Raw genomic sequence first — 14293 nt, 5'->3', positions numbered from 1 at the left:
ACATCTACGTCACTGTGTTAGAAGATTTGCATAACACTGCCCAAATGTTCACGCAAAGAAAGAAGGCTGCCGCCGCCACCATGTCGTGAGGATGGTGTGTGTTTCGCTGCGAAAGCGGGACTAATTTGTAAATCAGTGGTTAAGTTGTATCTACAACACTGTTCCAGAACAGTTCAACCCAAATATTCAGATGATCCTGGGAGAGTAGCTTACAGTGCCTGCTGTTCTGACTCACAGTCTGTAAGTATGTTTTTATATTTAAAGAATTTGCTACTGATGATTCAAACGCAAGTTTAAGCAGTTTAGAGTAGCGCTTGTTGTTTGTCGTTTCTCAGATCACCGATGCAGACATGTTTTTATGTATGCGCAGCGCAATACTCAACGCAACACATAAAAAGACAGTATAAGTCATTATAATCAGTAATTAGGTCCCCACTGGATGCAACAAATGCCTCATTTGTAATGGGTTTTATTGGTTTTGTCTCGTCATGCCAGGAGACGCATCACAGTATGGTAAGGGGCGTAACATTTCCGTCACACGCTTGAGATATTCGGCAAATCCCAATGCCCTGGATAGCTGGCCAATCACAGCACACCTCGCTTTTTTAGAACAACAAGCTTTGTAAAAATACACAAGTTTAAGAAAGGCGGGGCATAGAGGAGAAATAATAATGTACAGTAGGTGGAAAATAATGTGGGTTTTTTTTTTACCTTAAACCGCATAACCACATTGCATTACACCAAATACACCAAATAATGTTATTTTTTAGCAACGTCATATGACCGTATGATAGTGAGCAGTCCTCACTATTTCAAATACTCATAAATCTGCCAAAGCATATTTTCTTTAAATCTAATAATGTTAACAGGTTATTATGAGGATTCAGTTTGGGTAAAGGATAAAATATTAAATTAGTATGAAAACCCTTGAGGACAGCCACTGTATTAAGTATTCTGTAAAATAAATTGCTATGATACATGCTAATTAACAGCTTGCCATTTATTTTTACTTAATATAAATCTGAACTTTTTATAAAATTATTATATTATATTATAATGTATTATATTATATTATATTATATTATATTATATTATATTATATTATATTATATTTTTGGACCTACCTAACAACCTTCTTTCAAATTTCATTAAAAAAAGTACCTATTTCTTCACATGATCGAAGGTAACTATATAAATACAAAAATGTATAGCAAAAGAATTGGATGCCTGTGCACATCACCTTTCTCTGAGCAGGGGGTGTTTGTGACAAATGCTCCAGGTTCATTCCTCAAAAGACAGCAGGAGAAATAAAACAAAAAAAATGCATTTAAAAAGGACATTTGCAGAAACATTATAAATGTGGGAGTTTTCTGTTTTGTTTTTCACTTTTCATTTGACTAGGATCATCACAGCAATGATTCAAATGAGACTTCCTGAGACACACACAGGCATCACCCTAATGCATTTCTTTCTGCCACATCTCTTTACAAAGATAGACCATTAAAGCTGATCACAGAGGCATGTCTAGCATCAGTTCATTCTTTTTTATTTGCTCAAGGGAGGATGCCCTTCATTAAAATAACAACAGCTCATCTCATGCATATGGAAATGGAACTTTCTCCATCTCCGGTACGGGGTCTGGCCTGTCCTCTGAAAAGTCTTATGCAGGACACATCGCAGGATTAGGAGGAGGTCACACATTTATCCTCACGGCTCCATACACAGCTTATTCCATTCCCAAATCCTAACCTTGAGCAATGTGACCCAAACTGGCTGATCCCAAGTCAGCATTGACAGTGAAAACTCACCTTTATTTTCGAACAGACCCAAGATGTTTTATCATGCAACTTACTACGAACAATCAAAAGGGACAAAAAGTGAAACCCCTAATCACTCAAAAGCCTATGTGATCAAAACAAGGCTGTTGAAATCAATGTTCCCACTTCAGACTGCCACACTGTCATCTAATTCCCCGCCGTATCCTTTTGTCTCGGTCGGATGAAAATGTTTGGGTGACGGGGATGAGGGGGCCTTGTGGAAGTGTGTCTCGCAAAGGGGTCAGCATAATAATAAGATTAGTGAGTTTTAATTTAGATTAAACAGGGTTTGGCTGTGATCGAGGCCCCCGCTGTTGTTCCCTCTGTACAAAGGAAGGACGTGCCGACATCAAACGGACATGAGAGTGACACGCTGTTCACCGCTGCACTTCATTAGTCAGAACAGCTGGGTAAACGCATCAGCTTTGAGTCGTCTTCCGCATTGACTCCGGAGAATTAAAAAAGGATTTGTGTTGATCTGCATCATATTTATTCATGTCCAGCATCTTCCTTGCAAAACAGCATTTTCTGAACTTGACTAAACAAATTTTAACTTACTTTTGATGTCTTCGGTATTTTGTATCAACTTGCATCATCTTGAAAGTGTCCTGCTGAAACAACTTCAGAGTTTTCCTCTAAACAACAAAAAACCAAAAGAGAAACCAAACAGATTTTTTGATTAACGTAGTGTGTGTGTATGTGTGTGTGTGTGTGTGTGTATAGCAGTGTTTCTCAATCTTTTATGACACAAATGGCTCCAATTTGTCCAAGACAATAATCGAAAACCCCAAGATTTAGGCTATATTCAGTATTTCTATCATAATTTCTACCATAAAGCTCTTTGTTTTGCATTTTTTTTTTAATTAACAGAAACTGAGACTATTGATATATTTAATTAACCACAGTTCACTGTGTGATTTCAAAAGTTTCAAGAACTCAACATTCTTAAATTAAAAGCAACACTATACTATAAAATCATTATTAAATTTCAATAAAGTTTATATTAAAAAATTTTAGCATTTCAATTTAGATTAAAGTTATTATTATTTTTTTAAATGACTATTGATTTACAAGGTTTATAGTTAATAATAAATAACCTTTAATATAAAACTTGTTTTATTTCAGCTAGCCGCCAAGGCAACATTTCTCATTTTCATTTAGTATAACTTGATGTACTAAAATAATAAAAGCTAAAATAAAAATAAATAATAAAAACTATACATATTTTATATTTTACAAAAATGAATAAAAATTACAAAACTTAGTAAAAATACTAAAACTTTCAGTTTTCAGTTTCAACCCAATTTTAGGTCAAATATGGACTAACTCAATTGCTGTGTTGAAAATGTAATAAAAAAAATTCCATATTTGGCCTAATTTTTTTTTAGAAGTGTTTAAAATGAAAATAAAGACAGAAAATATATATTTAAAAAAATACAATAATATTTCAATGTCACTAAAATAACACTTATAACACATTTATTAAATAGTTTTTAGTCACCATGAGGCCCACTTGTTTGTTGACCTGGGTCCACGGTTGAAAACCACTGCTCTAGAACAAGAATGTCTCTCCCCCTAAACCATAATAACCACGTGTCTCTGCAATAGTAAGTACTAATGTAACAGTAAGCACTAATGCTCATAATTTATTTTCTTTTTCCAGGCCATCAATTTGCAGCAAAGGAAGTGGCTAGAATTCATTCATTTATAAAGTGACTTCATTGCTTTCTTCCACAGTATTTGTCAAGGGTGATTTTGACAAACTAAAAGCTATTAGATATTTTAAAAAAGAAATGTGTGGTATCCTGACTGATATTAGCATAATGTGGATAAATCAATGTCGTTTCATGCCTGTGAATTTAAAAAGCATTTCAATTCATCTAACCTACTTGTGAATATCACGCTGATGACAGTGGGAGGGGAAATTGAAAAATACTGTTAAAGACTGTTCTTTTAGACTTCAGATTTCATTGACTCAATTACACCTCTGCTAACATGGCAGTGGCAGTGATGCTAATGCAATGCTGAGCACACGTCAGCAGAACATTATGCATGTGCCCGATTTACGCCAACAGCCTTCATTACGCAAAACCTGATTAAGTGTTCCCTCCAGGCCAAGGTAATGATCCCCCACCCATTGTTATTCATATTCGCTAAGGGTTCAGGGCTAAGCAGCTCCTTGTATCTCCACTTTGGGCTCCATTAATAATGTCTATTCACAGCCGTAAGTTCGGCATTCGTAAATGACACCTGGGGGTCCCCGCAAATGGTGCGCGATTGCAGATGGGGCCTAGTCGTGAGTGTATTAATGTCCATTTGTTTGTGTGTTTGTGTTTGCTTGACAAGTGGACATATGTTATCTAGCATTTCTAGCAAAGGCCCAGATTGCCCTTGCTAATGCTCAGATGCTCCCCAAAGAATCACAATGCACATATTTACATAATGCAGGAATGTAAAAACAATCAGACAAGCGGGCAGTAAGGAGGGAGGAGGAGGCGGCAGGAAGGAGGAGGTGAGGCTAAATTTCTCTCTCATTCTCACTACAGCTATAATGGATGCTGCTGATTACCGCTGATGGCGTCACGCTTCTTTCAACTTCTGCATTAAATCTCTGAATATTTAAAGCTAGGCCTATTTATTCCAAATCATTTATTTATTTATTTTTCAAAACTGTGTTGTCAGTGAAAACGATGTCTGGTGACTCTGGACAGCAGAGCTATTTGGATCTAGAGGGATTTAGGGAGGTTCTGATAAGGCAAACTGAATGTTCTTGTTTTGTTAAAGTTAAAAATGGAAACTTCATATAAGAGTAGGAACTAATATGGTCAAAATGTAGCACTTGAAGTTCAAAAGTTTACAGGTAAGATTCAGCCTACACAACTGTACAATTCAGACTAGAATTTGGGGTTTTGGGGGTTTGTGGTTTTCAGATTAACAATCGGATTGGCTATTGTAATGAGGTAAAAGCACATATGTGACCCTGGACCACAAAACCAGTCTTAAGTAGCATTAGCCAACATTGTATGGGTCAAAATTATCGATTTTTCTTTTATGCCAAAAATCATTAGGATATTAGGTAAATATCATATTCCATGAAGATATTTTGTAAATTTCCAACCGTAAATATATCAAAACCTTATTTTTGATTAGTAATATGCATTGCTAAGAACTTCATTTGGACAACTTTTAATGTGATTTTCTCAATATTTAGATTTTTTGGCACCCTCAGATTCCAGATTTTCAAATAGTTGTATCTCGGCCAAATATTTTCATATCCTAACAAACCATACATCAATGGAAAGCTTATTTATTCAATAAATAAAATAAACTGACCCTTATGACTGGTTTTGTGGTCCAGGGTCACATATATAAATATTTCTTTATCATAAGTATAGAAAAACTTCCTAACTACATCGCAAAAGAAGAAAAATATCCATGCATCTATTTGGTTTTTAAGTTCAAAAGTTTGGTGTCGTTTTTTGAGTGATTGACAGATAAAGTGACAGTTTAAACATCTTTATTGATGCAACAGATTTCTATTTCAAATTAATGCTGTTCTTTTGAACTTTTATTCATCAAAGGATACTGAAAAAAATTATTATGGTTTCCACTATAATAATAAGCACCACAACCATTTTCAACATTGATAATAATAAGAAATGTTTCTTGAATACCAAATCAACATATTAGAACGATTTCTGAAAGATCATGTGACACTGAAGACTGGAGTAATTTTAATTTGTAATAATATTTCTAATTAATAATGTTTTTACTATATTTTTATCAAAGAAATTCATAGTATATATACATATTCAACTTCAAAAAAATTTAATTAATGTCTACTTTATTACATTGGAAAGCAGCAAGGTTGAATCAGAAAGATTCTCCAGTCATTAACGTTGTCATCTTTCTGCTCAATCATCTCTGTACTGCCACCATTCCATCCAATACATTTTCTAAATCATCTTTCCCGGTTCAATACCTCCCCAGACCCCCAGCATGCAGACAATCAAGTGTTTTCTGAATCACTCGCCCCACCGCCTGATAAATTATTCAGCTGGATATAAGTAGACAATAAAAATTTAATGATTTGCCAAGTTGGATTCTGTAGAACAAACCGGAATACAAAGACAGGATCGATGGGGCCTGGATCTTAATATATTACTATAACGGCACAGCTGGGTTGTTTTAATAAAAGCCTTTTGAAATATTGGCCCATATAGGCGGATTTACTGATTTGTGATACTGTGAGCAGAGGAAAAAACTTGGTTTGGAAGTGATATATACACGTTCTACGGTGAAAGTTATGTTCCTATGAATACAAATGCATTAACAAAGCTGTATGTTAGGCTGCCTGAATTGCCATAAAGCTGCATAAATAAATAAACACTCAATCTTCCATTCATCATCTTGGAAATGAAAGGTAAATTTAGATTTAATATTGGGGTTGTGATTCACACACCTGCTGAATCCACATATCAAGACAGCCACACTAGACAGTGTCAACAGGAGTGTAAAGAATCACTTTAAACCCACACATATGTTTGTTTTTCTAACATGGTCAGGATTTCTGTAATTTTTATACTTGGCTTATGATATTTTCCATCCCCTACTCCAAAACCTAACCTTCTTGCCTTTTTAGATCATCATTAAAACAATTATGTTGTACAAAGCCACAAAGTCCTTACATTTTAGCTTTAGTCATACTTTTAAGTTGTACAGTAGTATACAGTTAACATTTAAATGACAAATAAGAATAAAACTATTAAAAAATACAGAACATGCTTACTTCAGACATGTCAGATCAGGTTTAAATGTGTTAATGGTTGCTAACCTGCTTAAAATCTCCTGCTTCTTTGGTCGGGTTGTGCCAAACATCCACCTGATCCATTGATCTTCACACAGGAGGATGTTCTGGAGGACAAAAAGTCAAAAATCAAGAGGTGAAGTAGTGTTCCATAGCTAAATTGTAATCATAAATTAAATACACCAAGCTCTTGAGATCACATTCTAAAACCACAGGGAAATTCTGTGAATCCTACCTTTGACTTTTCATCGATTCTACGTGGAATTTTATCAGTGTTTAACACAGAGTCTCATCTGATAGGTCACAGATGGGTCAGAAACTAAAACTAGCTATGCAAATACTAAATGAGTAGAGAACAAATCCCAGCAGGCCCAAAACTTGAAACAGTGATAATATAAAAACCTACCATGACACTCAACAGTGCTATAAAATATATAGACCAGATAATTATGTAAAATGTATTTAGCAGCTCCTCTTCAGGAACTCAAGCTGCGTCGGAGAACGCTTTGGGAATGCCTTCAGCGTGACCGGCTCTGAATCATTTGTGTAATCAGACCAATGGATGGGCGAGACGTCATAGGCGGGTGACGTCAGAGACCAGGAAGCTTAAAAGTGCATGCAGTGAAGCCGGCATTTAGTCTTCTGTCTTTCAGCAAGCGTTCTGTGTGTTTGTCTGTACCATTCCGTTTGTGAGTCTTATTTAGTATTGTTTTCCCCTCCCAATAATGTCCAAAGCACTACAAAAGACCAAACTCAAACTGGGCAAGGGCAAGCAGTGTTTCAAGCTGTGTGTTCCTCCCTGCCCACGTTATATTACGGGTGGGGATACACACAGTTTGTGCTTTGTCTGCCTCGGAGCGGAGCAGTTCGTGCATTGTCTGCCTCCTGGGCATCGATGAGGATTCGCCCCCTCAGTTGCCCCAGTATGAGGAGCTTTTGGAGGCGGTTACTCGCAATGTGGCCAAGTTAAACATCGATTAGCCCACCGAGAAAAAGGCTGAACCAACTAAGCTGCCATCTCCACACCAGAGCCTGCCTTTTTTCCCTGATTTGTACGCCGAGGTGTGTAAATCGTGGGCAAAGCCATTCTCAGCCCGCCTCTTCATTCCCGCTTCAGATCACAATGGCAACATAGCGGGGATGAGTGAGTGCAGTTATAAGGCAAAGCCTCGGGTTGAACAGACACATGCAAGCTATCTGTCTCCCGGCGCAGCATCGTCGTTAAAGGCTCCGGCGCTGCCCTCCAAGCCACTGCCTACAACTTCAGAGCTGGTGGGTAAGGGGTACTCGGCAGTGGGTCAGGCTGGGTCAGGCTTACACTCTCACCCTGCACTTTCACGAAGTGTGTGGATGCAGCTCTGGCTCCACTGCGAATCCAGGGCATCCGCATACTGAACTATATCGACAATTGGTTGATTTTAGCTTAATCAGAGCAGATGGTGGTTCGACATCGAGATGCCGTTCTTGCCCATATGAAAGAGCTGGGGTTAAGACTAAACACCAAGAAAAGTGTGCTTTCTCCATTACAGAGGACCACTTACCTAGGCGCGGTGTGGGATTCGACCACAATGCAGGCACGAATGTCACCTGCTCGGATCGAGTCGATCCTCGCCGCAGTCGCGAGAGTGAGAGAAGGCCGGTCTCTCACTGTCAAGCAGTTTCAAAGACTGCTGGGTCTGATGGCAGCTGCGTCCAACGTGATACCTCTTGGCCTGCTGTACATGAGACCCCTACAGTGGTGGCTCAAGACCAAGGTGTTCTCCCCGAGGGGAAACCCACTTCGCATGATCAAGGTCACGCGGCGCTGCCTACGTGCCTTGGACATGTGGAGAAAGCCTTGGTTCTTGTCTCTGGGCCCAGTGCTGGGAGCTCCTTGTCACCACGTAACGCTAGCGACGGACACGTCCCTCACATCGCACTGTCCCCTCTGGTGCTCTCTGACTCATCCAGCTCCACTGGGGCAGAGGCTTTGTCTGTACACTTTTCCTCCGATCGCTCTGCTCCCGGGAGTTCTAGAGAGAGTACGCCGTTCTCAGACCTGATCTCCCTCTTCGTCCACCCCTGCCCGGAGCTTTGGAAGTTATGGGTGTGGCCTCTGAGGGGGCACAACTCATAGCTTCTGGTCTCTCAACCAAGCTTTTCACTTCGTGGTGCGGAGATTGCCAGCTCGACCAAGTTAACTGCCTGGTTGGTACAGTGCTGGAATTCCTGCAGGCCTGTTTCACTGCAGGGTTGACCCACTCCACCCTGAAGGTCTACGTGGCGGCCAATGCGGCCTACCACGGCCCTCTCGGTGGCCAGTCAGTGGGCAGTAACCCCCTGGTTACATGTTTCCTCCGTGGTGCGCTGAGGCTGAGGCCTCCGGTACATTCTCGTGTCCCCACGTGGGACCTGGCTGTGGTGATGGAAGCTCTCTGTAGGCCTTCCTTCGAGCCTATCCAGGAGATCTCTGATCACCACCTCACTTTTTCTGCTGACGATATCTTCTCTTAAGAGAGTTGGGGACCTACAGGCCCTGTCTGTGGCCCTGTCCTGTATAGATTTTGCGCCCGGTCTGGCCAAAGCTTTTCTTTACCCTCGAGTGGGGTATGTTCCTAAGGTCCCCTCTTCTAAACCACAGCCTGTCGTACTCCAGGCCTTCAGTTCTCCTCCCTTCAGGGAGCCAGACCAGAAGAAGCTTAATTGTATGTGTGCAGTGCGAGCAGAGATGTGGAGGCCTCCAAGGCCTTCTTAGTGCAGGGTTTCCCACACATTGATTTATTTGTGGCGGGCCGCCACAATATCAAAACTGACCGCCACAAAACGATTTTCCAAAAGGCTTTGAATTCATTGAATAAACATGAGCACTGCACGTTTCAAAATCAAAAACTGATGCGGGTGTTTTTATATCACTGTATTTCAGAAGGAAACCGACTGTATTTAGAAAATTTTCGATTTAATTTTCATTTCATTTTGCATGTAATGCTTGATAAAGGCAGCATTTGTGAGCTCAGCGCAGCTTTGTAGCCGTTACCGGAGAATCCGGTATCTCTCCCGCTCTTAAAGCGCCTCCTGCTGGCAGGAAATGAATTTGCATATAAATGTATATATGGGGGCGGGGGAGTGCCGCCACAAATGGAGTGTGAGGCTGTGGGAAACACTGTAGTGGGTGTCTCTATGCGAGACATCTTTGATGCTGCTGGTTGGTCCATGCCCTTAACCTTTGTTAGGTTCTATGGACTAGATATGCAACTACTCCAGGCTCTTCTGTTCTCTCGCCCTAGCTGTGCAGTTTCCCCACACTAGGCAGAGATTTGTAAGTCTGGTGGCGTGGGCATTCTCGTTCCCAAAGTGTTATCCGACACAGCTCGAGTTCCTGAAGAGGAACGTCTCAGGTAACTCATGTAACCATGGTTCTCTGAGGGAACGAGACGCTGCGTCGCAGTGCCACATTTCCGGCATCTCTGTCGGCGCTTGCTTCATTCCTAGAGGCTAAATGCCGGTTTCACTGCACACATGATTCAGAGCCGGTCACGCTGAAGGCGTTCCCAAAGCGTTCTCCGACGCAGCGTCTCGTTCCCTCGAGGAACCATGGTTACATGCATAACCTGAGATTTGTTTTATGATATTCTGTGCATTTTTCACTTTACTTTTTTGCATCAGTATTAGAAGATGATTCAAACTGAGATGTCAATAATTTTTTTGAAACATAAAAAAGCCTCAAAAAATCCAGGAGCAAATATTGATCCTTAATGAAAAAGTACATTTTTGACACTAGCTGAAGATCTGTTTGGATCATTTTAAAGATTATTTAATAAATATATATATATTATATATATATATATATATATATATATATATATATATATATATATATATATATATTAAAAAGATAAAAGTAAATACAGACCATGCATTTAAAATATGAGTAAACTTGCAATTAATTCATATACAAGAGAAGAATATTGGATTACAGACCATGTTTTGTGTCAAGCAGAGCATAGAAATATCAAAATATTGATAAATCAAAAGGTCTGAACTGAGGTATCCTGTTCATATGTATGTGGTATTGAAAATCTATGCCATTTCATTACACCAGTTTACCTGCAAATCTCTATTGGCCCCAAATGGGATTGAGCCACTAGATAACATTTGCACAGAATTTACCATATAATGGTCAGTTCTGCATTTTGCACACAGTTTGAATGATAGTTCCATTGTTTTCCCTGTCCAATCGCTTTCTTTCTTCTTTCACCAAAATCAGCAATATCACAGGTGCCTGATTGCTAATACACTGTTTATCCCCAGTGACGTCACTTCCCTTCACCTTACATGAGCACTTACACAGTGGTGCAATTCAAGCAATAAGCACACCATGAAACAGCCTGCAGCCCTGAATCATTGGCTGGGTTTTGTAAACCTAAACACGTAGCTCCAGAGTCAATTATAGAAAGGACAAGACATGTGCCCACCCTCAAGAGCCTGGCCTTCAGACCTCATTCTATCCAAAATACCACCAAGCACAACAGCACAATGACTGTGCAAAAGCAAATGCTGTTGACACAATGAAAAACGGCCATGCTCATCTTTTAGACACTGCACTTCCATGCTTTGTATTCAAGCTAGTTTGCACTTTGTTTTAAAAGCTTATGCTGTATAAATATAATTGTGCATGCAGAACAGATTTGGTCAACACTCTCAGAAGCGAGAAACGGCTGACAAATAAGTGCTGAGAGCAAGAACACTCTTCCAGACCTGCAAGTCAACACTCACCGTGAATCAATAAGAGAAACAGAGCTCAGTTTCCCCATTTATTAGTCCAAGAGGCGATAAATTACTGAACAGCACTTCACGCCGCAGCTAATAAGTTCAAAACAGGGGAGTTAGCAACTTTCCAGGGCATTATCATATTCTGTTTCAAATCCCAGCTATTGACATAATTGGGCAGCTGAACACCGCGGTGACTATAGCAGTGCCATGTCAGCCAAACTGCGTGTAAAGAGACTCAAAGTAATAAGGTCTCCTGTGAATTCAACCTGTGAGAGAGGTGCCCTAGGAGCCATCGTTTTGAGCTTCACAGTAAGAGGAGTTAAATGCCTCGTGTGTGTTGAATGGCCAATTCACAATGAGGAGTTCTGGTCAATCTCTTAAGAAAATGAATGCAGTGGAGTATCTGAATTGTAGGCACCTTCCAAACAGCTGTTCCTCAGTGGTAGAGCATTGCGTTAGCAGCGCAAAAGGTTGTGGGTTCGATTCCCAGGGAACACATGTTAGGTAAAGAAAAAAAAAGTGTTATCCTAAATGCAGTGTAAGTCACTTTGGATAAAAGCGTCTGCTAGATGCATAAATGTAAATGTACCTAAAGCCGATCAAATCCAATATTATGGGGTCTGATAGTAACAATGCTTCTATTGTGCGATATTAAATAAAATAATGATTTCATTTAAACAATAATATACCATTTATAATTATCCTTAAAATGTAAAAAAAATATATATATATATTTACTATTTATTAAACTTATTATTATTATTACATTTCTTATTATTGTTATTAAAATCTTTAATACCTTAAATATTTCTTGTATTTTTACATCATGATGTTGAACATTAAATACAGAAATATTTCTTCATTTCAAGTTTTGTTCGCATTTTTTTTTAAATAATAGAACATACTTTATTTCCAGCACTGTAAAAAAAACAAATTTATAAAAAGATTATTGGAGTACAGTACATTTTCCAAGAAAATACTATTTCAGTCTCTAATTCAGTGTGTTTGCCATTTCTTTGTCATTATTTGTGAAATTAACTAGCGATTTCTGAGTGAAAATTGTTCAAAGTAAATCCTACACCCCTTTTTTCTTCAGTGACGTTTAAATAAAAATGAAAAGAAATACAGATTTTTAATGTGGTCTCAGACATTTGGACTCCATAGTCTGTTCCCATCAAGAGAACAAAGTTTAAGTGTGGGGGACAGGGGGATAGATTTGGACTGTTTGTACAGACCACAATGTCTTTCTGTCTGTTGTTCTTTCTCTCCCTCTCACTTTTAGCCCCCTCGCTCTTCCTCCATGCCCTGTCATTACTTGCAGAGCAAGAAATGTCACAGTGGGGCACTGATGTCAGAGTGGTACAGTCCCCTCCTGAGCGTTAAATTAAGCATTCACACCGAAGAGAGACAGAGAATGACCCTTTTAGTTCTACTGTATACATGTGATACAAGACTGTTTAGACCACCCGGTCATATCAGCAGATGTTTTTTTGTCCCCTTCTTCTGAACCTAAATCTTCTATAATAGAAGTCTACCTCTGAAATGACCTTCAAACCTGAGATGATCAGCTCTGAATTTGAATTTTTTTGTCCCTTTCAAATTCATTTTCTCCTAATGTCTACCAAGAAAAATTTGGACCATGATATCAGTGATCCAGAATGCAACTCATATCATACAATAATCTAACATTTTTAGAAGAGTAAAATTTTCTCTTTTTCCAGGTTAGTGAGAAAACATGTTGGACATAATGGATGCAACATCTATATTGATAGTAAATTCACTGAAATTAATACAATTATTTTTTTTTTTAAATGTATTATAAAACTAGCTAAGTTGCACAAAATTTAACTATAATTAATCATACTTTTTACACTATGGTAAAATATATATTCATATCATTAATATAATCAAAACATAAGCATTTATTGCTTATTTATTGTTTATGGCTTGAGTTGTTTATTTGATTCAAATCTATAGCATCATGTTCACACAGAGATTGCGGGATAAGTTTAGCCATTTCGCAAACCCCCTAACCCTATAATACCAAATATGTATTCATATTAGAAAATCAGAGGCAGAAAAAGGAGAAAAGTGACAAGTTGCCCAATCTATCAATTCCTCGGCTGTCTTCTATTGACAACTGCAAATGCATGGAAAGGACCCGGCTTTGGCTCTCTTTCTGACATGTGACAAAGACACCATATGCAAAGTATTTTTGCCCTTTGTGAATGAGAGACAATTTTTCCACCTGTTCACCACAGGACTTGCGGGGGAGGAAGTCACAGACGGAGAGAGAGAGAGAAAAACAGAGGGAACATAGAGGAAGAGAAGGAGAGATAATATGAGATGAGAAGCAGGCATGGCAACAGGTTACGAGGGAAAAGCAAAAGGTGCCGATGTCTTAATGGTTCAGTAAATTGGCTGTTTGCTACACATCAGCCCACAGACAGACACTCAGCACTACAGGGCCTCGCAGAAAACACAGCAGAACAACAGAGAATTCTCCTAATTATGAGCTGATTGCACTGACAGCAATCCGTGCTCTGATTACAGCTGGAATAAATTATACAAACCTCTATTCATGGTTAAAGGGCTTGGGCTATTTCTGGCTTCATTCCTTCATTCCCACCACAGACAAGACCTGTCTGCCTGTGCTTGGCAAAGATCACTCTAGATGGCTGATTTGGTGATACCAACATTTTGTGTTGCTATTTTTTATGTTGCTATCTATTTTTTGAGTCATTAATGTAAATAGTCCTTTGTTTTGACAGTTCCACTGATGAAAACCTATAATTTGTCAAATGCTCATGAAAAACTGCTTGAATTATTAAACTAACATGGAATTAGGACAATTTGTGAGCATTGTGTTGAATAATACATTCAGGAAGCCCTGCATCAGCGGTTCTCATCCTTTTTGACT

Source organism: Cyprinus carpio, chromosome B4 (assembly GCF_018340385.1).
Source record: "Cyprinus carpio isolate SPL01 chromosome B4, ASM1834038v1, whole genome shotgun sequence".
Lineage (NCBI taxonomy): Eukaryota > Metazoa > Chordata > Actinopteri > Cypriniformes > Cyprinidae > Cyprinus > Cyprinus carpio.
The sequence above is the reverse complement of the archived record's forward strand: the minus strand, read 5'-3'. Positions refer to the sequence as shown.